Below are 13529 nucleotides of genomic sequence, written 5' to 3'. Positions count from 1 at the left end.
TCATAGTTCTTATGCCATGCTTGATTAGCTATGAGTTATAATGGTTTACCTTGCGTGCCAACATGCTATTAAAATGGTTATGATGTGGTATGATAGGGTGGTATCCTCCTCCGAATGATTGAAGTGACTTGACTTGGCGCATGTTCACGCATGTAGTTGAAACAAAATCAACATAGCCTTCACGATATTTATGTTCATGGTGGATTATATCCTACTCATGCTTGCATTCGGTGTTGATTAATTTTAATGCATGTTCATGACTGTTGTCGCTCTCTAGCTGGTCGCTTCCCAGTCTTTTGCTAGCCTTCACTTGTACTAAGTGGGAATACTGCTTGTGCATCCAATCCCTTAAACCCCAAAGTTATTCCACATGAGTCCACTATACCTACCTATATACGATATCTACCTGCCGTTCCAAGTAAATTTGTATGTGCCAAACTCTAAACCTTCAAATAAATATCCTGTTTTGTATGCTCGAATAGCTCATGTATCAACTATGGTCGTTCGTATCTTCCATGTTATGCGGGTTATTCTCAAGAGGAGTGGACTCCGCTCCTCACTCACGAGATAAATGGCTGGTCACTGGGATGCCCAGTCCCATGCTTTATGCAAACTAAATCAAAATAATTGCAAACAAAACTCCCCCTGGGACTCTTGTTAGTTTGAGGCACTTGTTGTTTCGAGCAAGCCATGGATTGATGCTTGTTGGTGGAAGGGGGAGTATAAACTTTACCATTCTGTTTGGGAACCGCCTATAATGTGTGTAGCATGGAAGATATAGCCACCTCTTGGTTGTTATGTTGGCAATGAAAGTATACCGCTCAAAATATTATTCACCTCTATTTCAAAACCGAGCTCTGGCACCTCTACAAATCCCTGCTTCACTCTGCGAAGGGCCTATCTATTTACTTTTATGCTGAGTCATCATCCTCTTATTAAAAAGCACCAGTTAGAGAGCACCGCTGTCATTTGCATTCATTACTGTTAGTTTACATTGAGTATGACTTGATTGGATCTCTTTTACCATGAATTACAATGTCTAGTCAGTCCTTGGTCTTTAAAGGTGATCTGCATTTATGTTTTGCGGTCTCAGAAAGGGCTAGCAAGATACCATCTTGTTATATCATATTACGATTGTTTTGAGGAAGTGTTGTCATCCGAGATTTATTATTATGCCTCGCTAGTTGATTATGCTATTGATATGAGTAAACTTGAGACCTATGCGTTATTGTGAATGTGGTTAGTTATAATCTGTGCTGAAAACTTGAATGCTGGCTTTACATATTTACAACAACAAGAGCAAACAGAGTTTGTAAAAGTTTTTCTTTATCACTTTCAGTTTGTCAACTGAATTGCTTGAGGACAAGCAAAGGTTTAAGCTTGGGGGAGTTGATACGTCTCCCACGTATCTACTTTTCCAAACACTTTTGCCCTTGTTTTGGACTCTAACTTGCGTGATTTGAATGAAACTAACCCGGACTGACGTTGTTTTCAGCAGAATTACCATGGTGTTATTTATGTGCAGGAGCAAACGTTCTCGGAATGACCTAAAACTTCATGGAGCCACTTTTTAGAAAATAAGAAAAATACCTGCAAAAGAAGGCCAAGGGGCCCACCACCTTGCCACGAGGGTGGGGGCGCGCCCCCTACCTCGTGGGCCCCCTGTTGCCTCTCTGACTCCAACTCCATATATTGAGTTTTGGGGAGAAAAAAATCAGAGAGAAGAAATCATCGCGTTTTACGATACGGAGCCGCCGCCAAGCCCTAAAACCTCTCGGGAGGGCTGATCTGGAGTCCGTTTGGGGCTCCGGAGTGGGGAATCCGTCACCATCATCATCATCAACCATCCTCCATCACCAATTTCATGATGCTCACCGCCATGCGTGAGTAATTCCATCATAGGCTTGCTGGACGGTGATGGGTTGGATGGGATCTATCATGTAATCGAGTTAGTTTTGTTAGGGTTTGATCCCTAGTATCCACTATGTTCTGAGATTGATGTTGCTATGACTTTGCTATGCTTAATGCTTGTCACTAGGGCCCGAGTGCCATGATTTTAGATCTGAACCTATTATGTTTTCATCAATATATGAGAGTTCTTGATCCTATCTTGCAAGTCTATAGTCACCTATTATGTGTTACGATCCGTAAACCCCGAAGTGACAATAATCGGGATACTTACCGGTGATGACCGTAGTTTGAGGAGTTCATGTATTCACTATGTGTTAATGCTTTGTTCAGGTTCTCTATTAAAAGGAGGCCTTAATATACGTTAGTTTCCGTAAGGACCCCGCTGCCACGGGAGGGTAGGACAAAAGATGGCATGCAAGTTCTTTTCCATAAGCATGTATGACTATATTTGGAATACATGCCTACATTATATCAATGAACTGGAGCTAGTTCTGTGTCACCCTAGGTTATGACTGTTACATGATGAACCACATCTGGCATAATTCTCCATCACTGATCCATTGCCTACGAGCTTTCCATATATTGTTCTTCGCTTATTTACTTTCCCGTTGCTATTGCTATCATCACTACAAAACACCAAAAACATTACTTTTACTACTGTTACCTTTTGTTACCGTTATCACTACTATCATATTACTTTGCTACTAAACACTTTGCTGCAGATATTAAGTTTCCAGGTGTGGTTGAATTGACAACTCAGCCGCTAATACTTGAGAGTATTCTTTGGCTCCCCTTGTGTCGAATCAATAAATTTGGGTTGAATACTCTACCCTCGAAAACTATTGCGATCCCTTATACTTGTGGGTTATCAGGGATGCCCCGGAAGGCATCCTATCTTTCTTCAACAAGTATCGGTATGTTTTCGGATTCGTTTCGTTCATGTGATATGTGCAAATCTTGGAGCATCTTTTGCATTTAGTTTTCACTTTTCTTTGATGCACCATGATGGTATGAGATAGTCCATGGTTGATTTATAGAATGCTCATTGCACTTCACTTATATCTTTTGAGTATGGTTTTATAGAACGCTTCATGTGCTTCACTTATATGATTTGAAGTTTGGATTGCCTGTTTCTCTTCACATACAAAACCGCCATTTGTAGAATGCTCTTTTCATTCACTTATATTTGTTAGAGCATGGGCATATCTTTTGTAGAAAGAATTAAACTCTCTTGCTTCACTTATATCTATTTAGAGAGATGACATGAATTAGTCATTCACATGGTTAGTCATAAAATCCTACATAAAACTTGTAGATCACTGGATATGATATGTTTGATTCCTTGCAATAGTTTTGCGATATAAAGATGGTGACATTAGAGTCATGCTAGTGGGTAGTTGTGGATTGTAGAAATACTTGTGTTGAAGTTTGTGATTCCCATAGCATGCACGCATGGTGAACTGTTATGTAACGAAGTTGGAGCATGAGGTATTTATTGATTGTCTTCCTTATGAGTGGCGGTCGGGGACGAGCGATGGTCTTTTCCTACCAATCTATCCCCCATAGGAGCATGCGCGTAGTACTTTGTTTCGATGACTAATAGATTTTTGCAATAAGTATGTGAGCTCTTTATGGCTAATGTTGAGTCCATGGATTATACGCACTCTCACCCTTCCATCATTGTTAGCCTCTTCGGTACCTACTACCTCTTGAGCATTGCATTTGTTTTCCCTCGAAGAGGAAAGGGTGGTGCAGTAAAGCAGCATAAGTATTTCACTCAGTTTTTGAGAACCAAGGTATCAATCCAGTAGGAGACCACGCGCGAGTCACCTCGTACCTACACAAACAAATAAGAACCTCGCAACCAACGCGATAAAGGGGTTGTCAATCCTTTCATGGCCACTTGCAAGAACTACAAAAAAAGACACATCCGTGACATTTTGGGCCGAATGAATTTTTTTATGTCATACATATGACACTTCTATGACGATAATTGTGAAAAAACCCGGTATCATCATAGATGTGGTGGGCTCCTACTTCTATGACAAAAAATCATGACAGAAAATGGGCTTTTCGTCCTGGGCGGGCCAGAGACGTAGCTGCATGACGTTCTTTGGGCCGTCCATGACGGAAAAAACTGTGGTAGAAGAGAGGGCGAGGAAAATTTTGGGGAGTTCCCGGTTACGGTGGGAGGTCGGGGGCCTAGCGATGCGCGTTTCTCTCATACACGTACGCGCGTGTGTGCGAGGCGTTGGCTCTAACTGAACCCGAGCGAGGCGTTGGACTCTAACTGAACCCGAGTGATTGCACTGCAGGCTACGCATTACTGAACCCGAGCGATCGATCGATGGCTGTTAACTGAACCCGATCGAGCGATTCCTTCGCTACTGCTGCTAACTGAAGTCGATCGATGCTGCCTCTGGGATGAACAGTGAGTGTTGAGGGGGGGAGGGGTTGGATGAACAGTGAGCGGTGGCATTGCCTCTGGATGAACAGGACCCCATGGTGTGGTGGAGGGTTGGATGAACAGTAGATGGTGGAGGGGTGACCGTGGAGGGGTGGTTGAACAGGACCCCGTGGTGTGGAGGGCTGGATGAACAGTAGACGGTGGAGGGGTGGTTGAACAGTAGCCGGTGGAGTAGCGTGTGGTGGAGGCTAGATGAACAGGAGCCCGTGGAGGCTGGAGGAGGTCGACGATAGCCCGTGGAGGCTAGAGGAGGTCGACGGTGGAGATGAACAGTATCCCGTGGAGTCCCGTTTTGTGGTACGCCACACCCCTCCTGATGAACAGGACCCCCGTTTTGACCGTAGGCGGTTCGTTTCGTCTGTTTTGCGGTACGCCGCACCCCTCCCGATCAACAGGACCCCCGTTTCGACCGTAGGAGGTCTGTTTCCTCTGTTTTGCAGTACGCCACACCCTTCCCAATCAACAGGAACCCCGTTTTGACCGTAGGAGGTCCGTTTCGTCCATTTTGCGGTACGCCAGACCCCTCTCGATGAACAGGATCCTGTTTCAAACGTGGCCGGTCGAACACAAGGCCGTTTCCTCCATTCTGCGATACGCCATGCCTCGTTTCCATCGCCTGTTCCGTCCAAACCCTCCCGATGAACACGACCACGCATTCCGTTCCGACCCAGCCGGTTGGCTCCCATGCGTCCCGTTGCCTCCCGATGAACACGACGCATTCCATTGCCTCCCCATGAACACGACGCATTCCGTTGCCTCCCCATGAACACGACGACGACGCTGTTTCTCCGTTCTGACCCAGCCATGTCAACGAGCCCTCGCCGTACGTATGCGCGAGTAGGCGTTCGAGACCTCGCTCGTATGTACACATACGTGGCCGTATTTTCTTTCTTGCACCCTGGACGCTGTACGTATGTGTACATGCTACGTGTGCGCCTCTACTACGACACGTGCGCGCCTCTACATCCACCAGTATATATGTACGTACACGTTCGCGACCAGAATGACAACGCTACGTACACTTCGACCAGGTGGGTCCCGACTCTCAGGCACTTCCTTGCGTGCGAAGATGTAGCTGGTGGGTCCCAGCAGTCAGGGGGGCGAATCGGTTTTTTTGCCCGGACGCACTTCCTTGCATGCGAAGGTGTAGCTGGTGGGTCCAGCAGTTAGGGGGGAAACGTTTTTTTGTGAAATACGGTGGCCCGTCCGGTGGGTCCCCGCTGTCAGGTGGAGGAATAATTATTTTGCGCGTAATAAGGAGGCACTTCCTTGCTGTGGCTGTGGACCCAACTGTCAGCGTCTCCACGCATAGTACTATTCCGATGTAAGTCGGTCATTGACCACATTGACCACGCCGCACCGAGAGCACCACGGCGGTTGACGACGGCGAGGCCTAGGAAGGAGACGACACGGAGGCAGGGAAGACTCGGCAGTTGTTTCCCACGCGGAGGGGAGTATGACTATACGAGGGTTTACTGGTTCGTCTGCCGTCGCTGGAGAATAACAGCAGGTGTGGGTGAGTAGAGGGATGGCTAGGCCAGCGATGGGAGTACGATGGGGCGGTGAGGCCTGCGCGGCAGCACAGCCGGCCGCGGGAAGGAGGGAGCAGGCAGTCCCACCGGCGCTTGTTTGAGCGACTGGAGCAGGAAGAGCAGAGATTGAAGAAGCACGACGACCGTTGGATGGACATCCAACAGTTAGTGTTTGTGCATCAACCTTTTTTTAGGAAAGCCTCAAATCTATGGAAAACAACATACTGCCCATCTGCCATTATTTCTAATAATTTACAGCCCATTTGCTAATTATTAAGGTTTTTTTGGAGCCCATACTCTTTTTGTTAGCATTACAACCCATATTGTGGCCACGGTTAAAAAATTATATGAAATTTTGCATATTTCGGTGCGGTCCGAACTGTTTTTAATCCTGAAATTTCGACTCACATTCAAACTGATTTTAAAAATAAATGTATATCAATATAAAATCCAACAAATTCTCCATGCATAAAAATTAATGTAATTTAATTCTTGAAATGAAAAAAAAAGATATTTGAAACTAATTGCTGGTTTGATGTGTTTTAAAAATGTACAACCCATTCTCATTACTGATGGGCCATTTTCTCGGCCAGCCGAATGAAAGCTCTCCTCATCTTGAAAGATTTGCAGCCCAACAGGCCTGACAAAGTGACTTTCTTGGCAAATCACAAAAAAAACTGGGTTGTGACCGTGGACCCAGCTGTTAGCCTCTCCACGTACAGTACTCTTCCGATGGAAGTCGTTCCTTGACCATGTTGACCACGCTGCGCGGAGAGCACCACGGCGGTGGACGACGCTGAGGCCTAGGAAGGGGACGACGCAGAGCCGGGGAAGACGCGGTAATGGAAGCCCGCGCGGAGAGGAGTACAAGGGTTCACTGGTTCGGCTGCGGTGTGAGGCTGTCGTCGCCGTAGGGCCTGGCCAGCGGTGGGAATAGTAGGGGCGTTGAGGCCTCTGCGGCAGCACAACCGGCCACGGGAGGCAGGAGCATGCGGCACGACCGGCGCTGCTTTGGGCGGCTGGAGCAAGAAGACCAGAGGTTGAAGAAGCACTACGGCCGTTTGATGGACATCGTACGGTCACTAGAGCTAGAATCGTTCATATTGACTAAGTTGACAAAGCCCTTCGTCCCCGTCAACTTAGTGGGCCCACAAGTCAGCCTCCCACCAAGGTGGGTCCCAGCTAGCCGGGGGGGTATTCAGTTTTTGTGCGTAATAAGGAGGCACTTCCGGTGGGTCCGAGCTCACAGCGGGGGGAACGTTTTTTTGCGAAATACGGTGGCCTGTCCGGTGGGTCCCAGCAGTCAGGGGGAAATGATTTTTTTTCGCAAAATACTGGTGGCCCGTCCAATGGGTCTCCGCTGTCAGGTGGACGAATAATTATTTTCCGCTTAATAAGGAGGCACTTCCTTGCGGCTGCCATGGACCCAGCTGTCAGCCTCTCCATGTACAGTACTCTCCCGATGGAAGTCGGTCGTTGACCACATTGACCATGCCGCGCCGAGAGCACCACAGTGGTGGACGACAATGAGGCCTAGGAAGGGGACGACGTGAAGCCGGGCAAGACGCGGCAGTGGATGCCCACGCGGAGAGGAGTACGAGCGTTCACTAGTTCGGCTGCGGTGTGAGGCTACCGTCGCTGCAGAATAACAGGGGGTGTGGGTGAGTGGAGGGATGGCCTAGCCAGCGGTGGGAGTAGTATGGGGGCGGTGAGGCCTCCGCGGCAGCACAGCTGGCCACGGGAGGCAGGAGCAGGCGGCACGACCGGCGCTGCTTTGGGCGGCTGGACCAAGAAGACCAGAGGTTGAAGAAGCACTACGGCCGTTGGATGGACATCGTACGGCCACTGAAGCTAGAATCGTTTATATTGACTAAGTTGACAAAGCCCTTGGTACGCTCCAACTTAATAGGCCCATAGGTCAGCCTTCGAAACGGTGCGCCCCAGATGTCAGGGGGAGGAATCATTTTTTGGGCGGCCGAAGCTAAGAATATCCGAGATTGAAGAAGAAGCATGACATCCGTTGGATAGACATCCAACGGCCACTGCTGCTAGAAACGTGTGTTGACTATAATAAGTTGACAAAGCCTTGCATACGCGTCAACTTATTTTTTAGGGGACGCGTCACTTAGTAGGCCCACAAGTGTGTGGCAGAGAACTTATAGCCCATTTGCATTTTGTAAGAATGTACAGCCCATTTTTGAATTCTAATGGAATTTACAACAGCCCATTTACAGTTTGTTAAAAGTACAACCCATTTTCTAGCTAGGAAAATGATTAATAATTTCAACCAACCATTGAAGACAGAATTCAATAAAATTTCCCACATTTTGATGGGATCCAAAATATTTTTACCCCGAAATTTCTAGTCAGATTAAATATAAATTTGTATTACATAAAAATCCAACGAAACATTGCGCGCGCAACAATGAAAAATTAAGATTTTCAAAATCCATAAATAATATTTTATAAACTAATTTCGTATTTGGTGCATTTTTTTATAGTTACTGCCCAGTTTTTATAATTACATCCCATTTATTATTTTTTAAAGCTCATTTTCCTGTTAAGCCTAATGCATCCCTCCTAGGAAAGATTTGCAGCCCAGCGAGGCGGAGAATAACAAGTTGACCTTGCCTGGGTATTCCTCAAAAAGACGTATATCTGGGCTAGCCATTTTCATCTTGAAAAAATTAGTATCTGGGCTGGATATCTGGCCTGGGCTAGACGGGCCACAGCCCGCCCAGTTAATACCCTGCTCTCCTCTGAACAACAATGAAATCATCGCCAAGAAAAACTCTGCAGTGCTCACGCCTCAAAAACACAAATATTGCTCGAGCTGCTTGGTCCTAGCTGTCGGCCGCACCTTGTGCAATTATCTCGTTTATATTGACTACATAGGTTGACAATGGCGTGGGACCGTGATGTCAGGAAACCAGGAGAAAGCAAAAAAAATATAGTTTTACATAATAAGGAGGCACTTGCGTACGTACGGCTATGGCCCTAGTGGGTCCCTAGTGTCATCCAGTCAAAATAAAGTCATCTCCTGAATCCTCATGTTCGTTGACAATGTTAACAATGCTCGGCACCACGGCGAGCGCAACAACTCGAAGGACAACGGAGAGGGCCTCGCGGGCCCTACGGATGGTCTGATACAGCGCTCGCTGCTCATTCAGGAAGCCAGGATCATCGGACACCTATGAGCACCTTCGAGAAACTGAGACGACATGAAACGGTAAGGCCACGCTTGGGAGCTCTAGTTTATTTCAAACCTGTATTAACATACAAGTGTAATTTACTCGTCATCGGAAACAACGCGTAAAATATAGGCATAATGAAACCGAGGGCCTGAGGTCTGTAAGTAAAACCGGCGGGTTACGTGTGTAATTTGAGAGACCAGTGTATATTTTACGAGCACTGCTATATGGACGACATTACCAGATGATACATGCATGACGTGCGTATCATGCCATCCCTGAGCAAGGCTGAAACAGTAGCTAATGGCTGGATTAGCAATCGTCCGAGTGTCGTTTAACGTTTTTATCGTGTGTGAAGTACTTCCGATATTTTACTAGTCGAAATCGACCAACCAAGCGCCTTCGCCTGAGACCATCTGCTTTAATTTACAAGCGTCAGTTTTACAAGCGGTTTTGGTTGGAAAACGACGATCCAATCACGGCCTAATATTATGAGTTGGTCGGAAGATCATATGGTTTCACGTCTAACCTACCCGACTTGTCGTATAGGCTATGAATGAAACATCAGACGATGAACTTCTTAAGCATGGAAACAACAGAAGAGGATGATCTTCTTAACAAGCAAATCACTGGCATTAGATCGACATGCAAAACAATACGAAGCATTATTCTCAAGAGGCACGGTGAACAGCTCGTGATGCCGCATGCCACAACATTCCAAGCTCAACTTTGCAATCAAACACAAGGCCTGGCATTACATAGACAATATTCAGAACAAACTCTTAACACAGGAATAACTCAGCAGAGCAACTATTCACTTCTAAACTGAACACAGGAATAGGAAAAAACACTCGACGCTGCTCACAGCAAGGGCGTCCCACTCAAAAATATCAAATGCATGTCTTCTGGCTAACATCAATGAGCAAATTTTGACAAGGTTTTCCAATTCCAATATATTAAACTAACGTCTTCTTGCTAACATCAATGATTAAACTTTGACAAGATTTTCCCATTCAAAATATGTAATGCCTATGATCGTGGAGTCCTGTCGTAGCTTCTTGTACTTGTTTGGGCACTTTTTGCCCAGGGCACTCCACGTGTTGTTAAATTGCCAATGGTCTCTGCAGACTAGTCATGTCACCGGTGTCTAATAATACTCTGTAAAGCTTCTCAGTCATTCCTTTTGTAATGTAGCGCAAACAGTGACTGCTTCTTTCTGTAAAGTGGAACGACCAACTGGACCCAGTAATGCAGCAGTTTGCCTTACACATTGTCTCCTTTTGTGCAGTTCAACTAAAATCGAAGTCAGAATAAAACCGAGCTTTAATTTTGATATCCCTGTAAGCAACAATAGGTATAAGGGAAACAATTATTGAGAAATAACGGTTGATGACTTATACTCCCAGAAGAAAAGCATCTACTGATCTACTTTATCTTAATGGGAAACAAAGCAGGAGAGTAGCAATTCTCCATCAGTGTGATTCATTCATATTGACCGAGACATTATCTTAACAATGCCTTGTTTCAACATGTATAAAGAACGACAAAGCAGAAAAGTACCATTGCTAAAACAATGCAACTGATTCATTTTAACAGAGACATTATCTTAACAATACCTTGGTTAAACATGTAGAAAGAACTACAAAGCAGGATAGTACCATTCCTAACAAGTGTTGCATTTTGAACTAAGATTCAATAGTTAATTAATTCTGAGAGTGGCATTGCTTAATTTTACCAGCGGCATTAGAATAACGAAAAGCATAAACAGTTCCAGGGGAGAGTGGGCGCAACAACAGTATGTGCTTCCATCTACTTATAAAGGGGGTGATGTAGAGTTTGTTGTAACAAAGCAACAAGCATCATGTCTGGGTTGGTCCCATTTTTGTTCACTACTTAATGGGAAAAGACAGCAATACAATAGCTTCAATTCAACATTTATTTAGAACAGTACCAATACAAGTAGCACAACATCTCAAAGCACACTGCACAATCATGTGGATGAAGGCCTGTACTGACCTTTCATGAGACGGACAAGATAAAATACGAATCTTCCAACATGAATAGGAAATCCAATCTCGTTTTGTGCAGTTGCACTGAAATCAAGCAAAGTGTTTCGCGTAGCGAAGCAAAATGTCGCAATAGCAATAAGTTGAATAGATATCCCTGTTTAAACAAAGGCAAAAAAGGAATCAATTACTGGCTAATAAAGGAGAATGAAACATGCGGCCACAAAAATGGTAATCCCGCCAATCCCTAACAAGTGTTGCAGTTTTGAAATAAGATTCAGTAGTTAATTTTGAGAGTGGCATCAATTACTGGCTTATAAAGGGGGTGATGCTGAATTTGTTGTAACAAAGCAACAAGCATCATGTCTGGGTTGGTCCCATTTTTGTTCACTACTTAATGGGAAAAGACAACAATACAATAGCTTCAATTCAACATTTATTTAAAATAGTACCAAAACAAGTAGCACAACATCTCAAAGCACACTGCACATCATGTGGTTGAGACCAAGATTTGAAACAACTCGCCACGAAGACTGGAAACAAATCTCGATCTCCTTTTGTGCAGTTCCACCAAAATTAAGCAAAGTCACCGGTGTGACATTCAAGTTGAACTGCACAAAACAATCTTAAAATATAAGTGTTTCGAGTAGCGAAGCAAAATGTCGCAATAGCAACAAGTTGAATCGATACTCTTGTTTTAACAGAGGCAAAAAAGGAAACAATTACTTGCCGATAAAGGAGGATGAAACAAACGGTGACAGAAAGAAGCATCTAACTTATCTTGGATGGAAAACAAAGTAGGACAGTAGCATTTCTAAAACGGTTGCATTGATTCATATTAACAGAGACATTCTTTTGAAACAACATTCGTTAAAAATGTAGTTTACTTTTAACAGTGGCATTGCTTCAATTTTCCAGTGGCATTCTTAGATTAACAACAGCAAAATAGTTGTATGGGACATGCCAGCACCATGTGCGTCCACACGTATAAATGGGTGATGCAGAATATGTAGCCAAGCAGCATATATGCGCTGGTCCCATATTTGTTCTCTTTGAACCTTCTTCCTATGTGAGGGCAACAAATCTAGTCCTGCACAAACTACCCGACCCCCCAGTTTCTTTCTCTTTTCAACAAAGAGATTGGTTCCTTACAGATGTGTGTACTGGGTTACCCCCTTTTCCCTTTTCGACCTACAAAGCGGCTGGATAGCCAGTCTATACTACTTTTCGCCCCTCCTTTCCTCATTGAACCATGTCCTAGATTCTTGCTCCAGCCCACTGCACACTTCTTTCCTCTTTGAACCAAGACCTAGATTCGGCTACAGATCGAAAAAGATCCACATGCAGCTAGAGCAACGATGGTTTCAAAGAAACTTATACCTTAGGGTCGTCGGGATGTGGCAAGGCGTGCGGCGGGAGGCCGGATCTGCCCACACTACGTACGACAGCAAGGAAGAAGGGGTCGGTGGCCCTCCCGCACAGGCGCTGGGTGAAAGAGAACAGCGCAGCCGGCAGTGGATTGCCTCCCTCGCTGAAGGCGATAGAGTGAACGCTGCACCTCCTCCCCTTCCCGGTGCGACAGGATACAGACGCCTCCTTCACCAGCTGTGAGGGGGGAAAGAGAAACAAGAGGCCAACACAGTCTTGTTTAGATCTGGTGAAGAGAGGGTGAGAGACTGTGAATATAGCAAACCCTAACAAATGAATGTCGAGCCTCCAGCGTGTAACATATATGTAGTGCGGCGAGCGTGTGGAGAGTGCAAACCCTAGCGAACAAGCGTTGAGGCTCCCGCTTATATATATACTACTGTAGTACGGACTGATCTCCGGTGCCTTCACTGCACCTGCTTTTGGCTGTATGATAGGTGAGCCAGCCACATTTTGGTCCCACCTGTCATAAATCCAAAGGTAGGTGCACTAAGTCAATGAAGCTGCGTCCATATAGTACTCTCGTGTATACGACTAATATATAGTGGAGTGGTTTTCTTATTCTCTCCATAACAATCGTTTTAAATTGTGTAAGTACGAAACGAAACTCTTTATTTAATGTACAGTGAAGAAAACTAGTACTACTTCCGATGAACTAACGATCCATGCCCACGCGTCCTGGTCGCACTTCCTGTCCTTCACGTGTGGTACACTACCCTCCCTTAAGTGAACAACCACACATGCGCCAAATTATCGAAAACATGTGAGAGTGTGTACAAATAAAGAATTTTAATTTCAATTATCAGAAAGGTTTGAGAGTATTACAAAGTTTGACTTCAGTCAAATATAATATGTGGAGTAAATAAAAATGGAGGGCTACTACGTCCATCCGGGTTTTTAGTCCACACCATTTTTTAAATCAAAGTTAATAGTTGGAAAAATAAAACTACAGGGGAGCTGGAGACAAAGTTGTGAGAAGACTTAGAAATCAATA

This window comes from Triticum aestivum, chromosome 5A (genome assembly GCF_018294505.1).
Source record: "Triticum aestivum cultivar Chinese Spring chromosome 5A, IWGSC CS RefSeq v2.1, whole genome shotgun sequence".
Lineage (NCBI taxonomy): Eukaryota > Viridiplantae > Streptophyta > Magnoliopsida > Poales > Poaceae > Triticum > Triticum aestivum.
Note: the sequence above shows the minus strand (reverse complement) of the source record.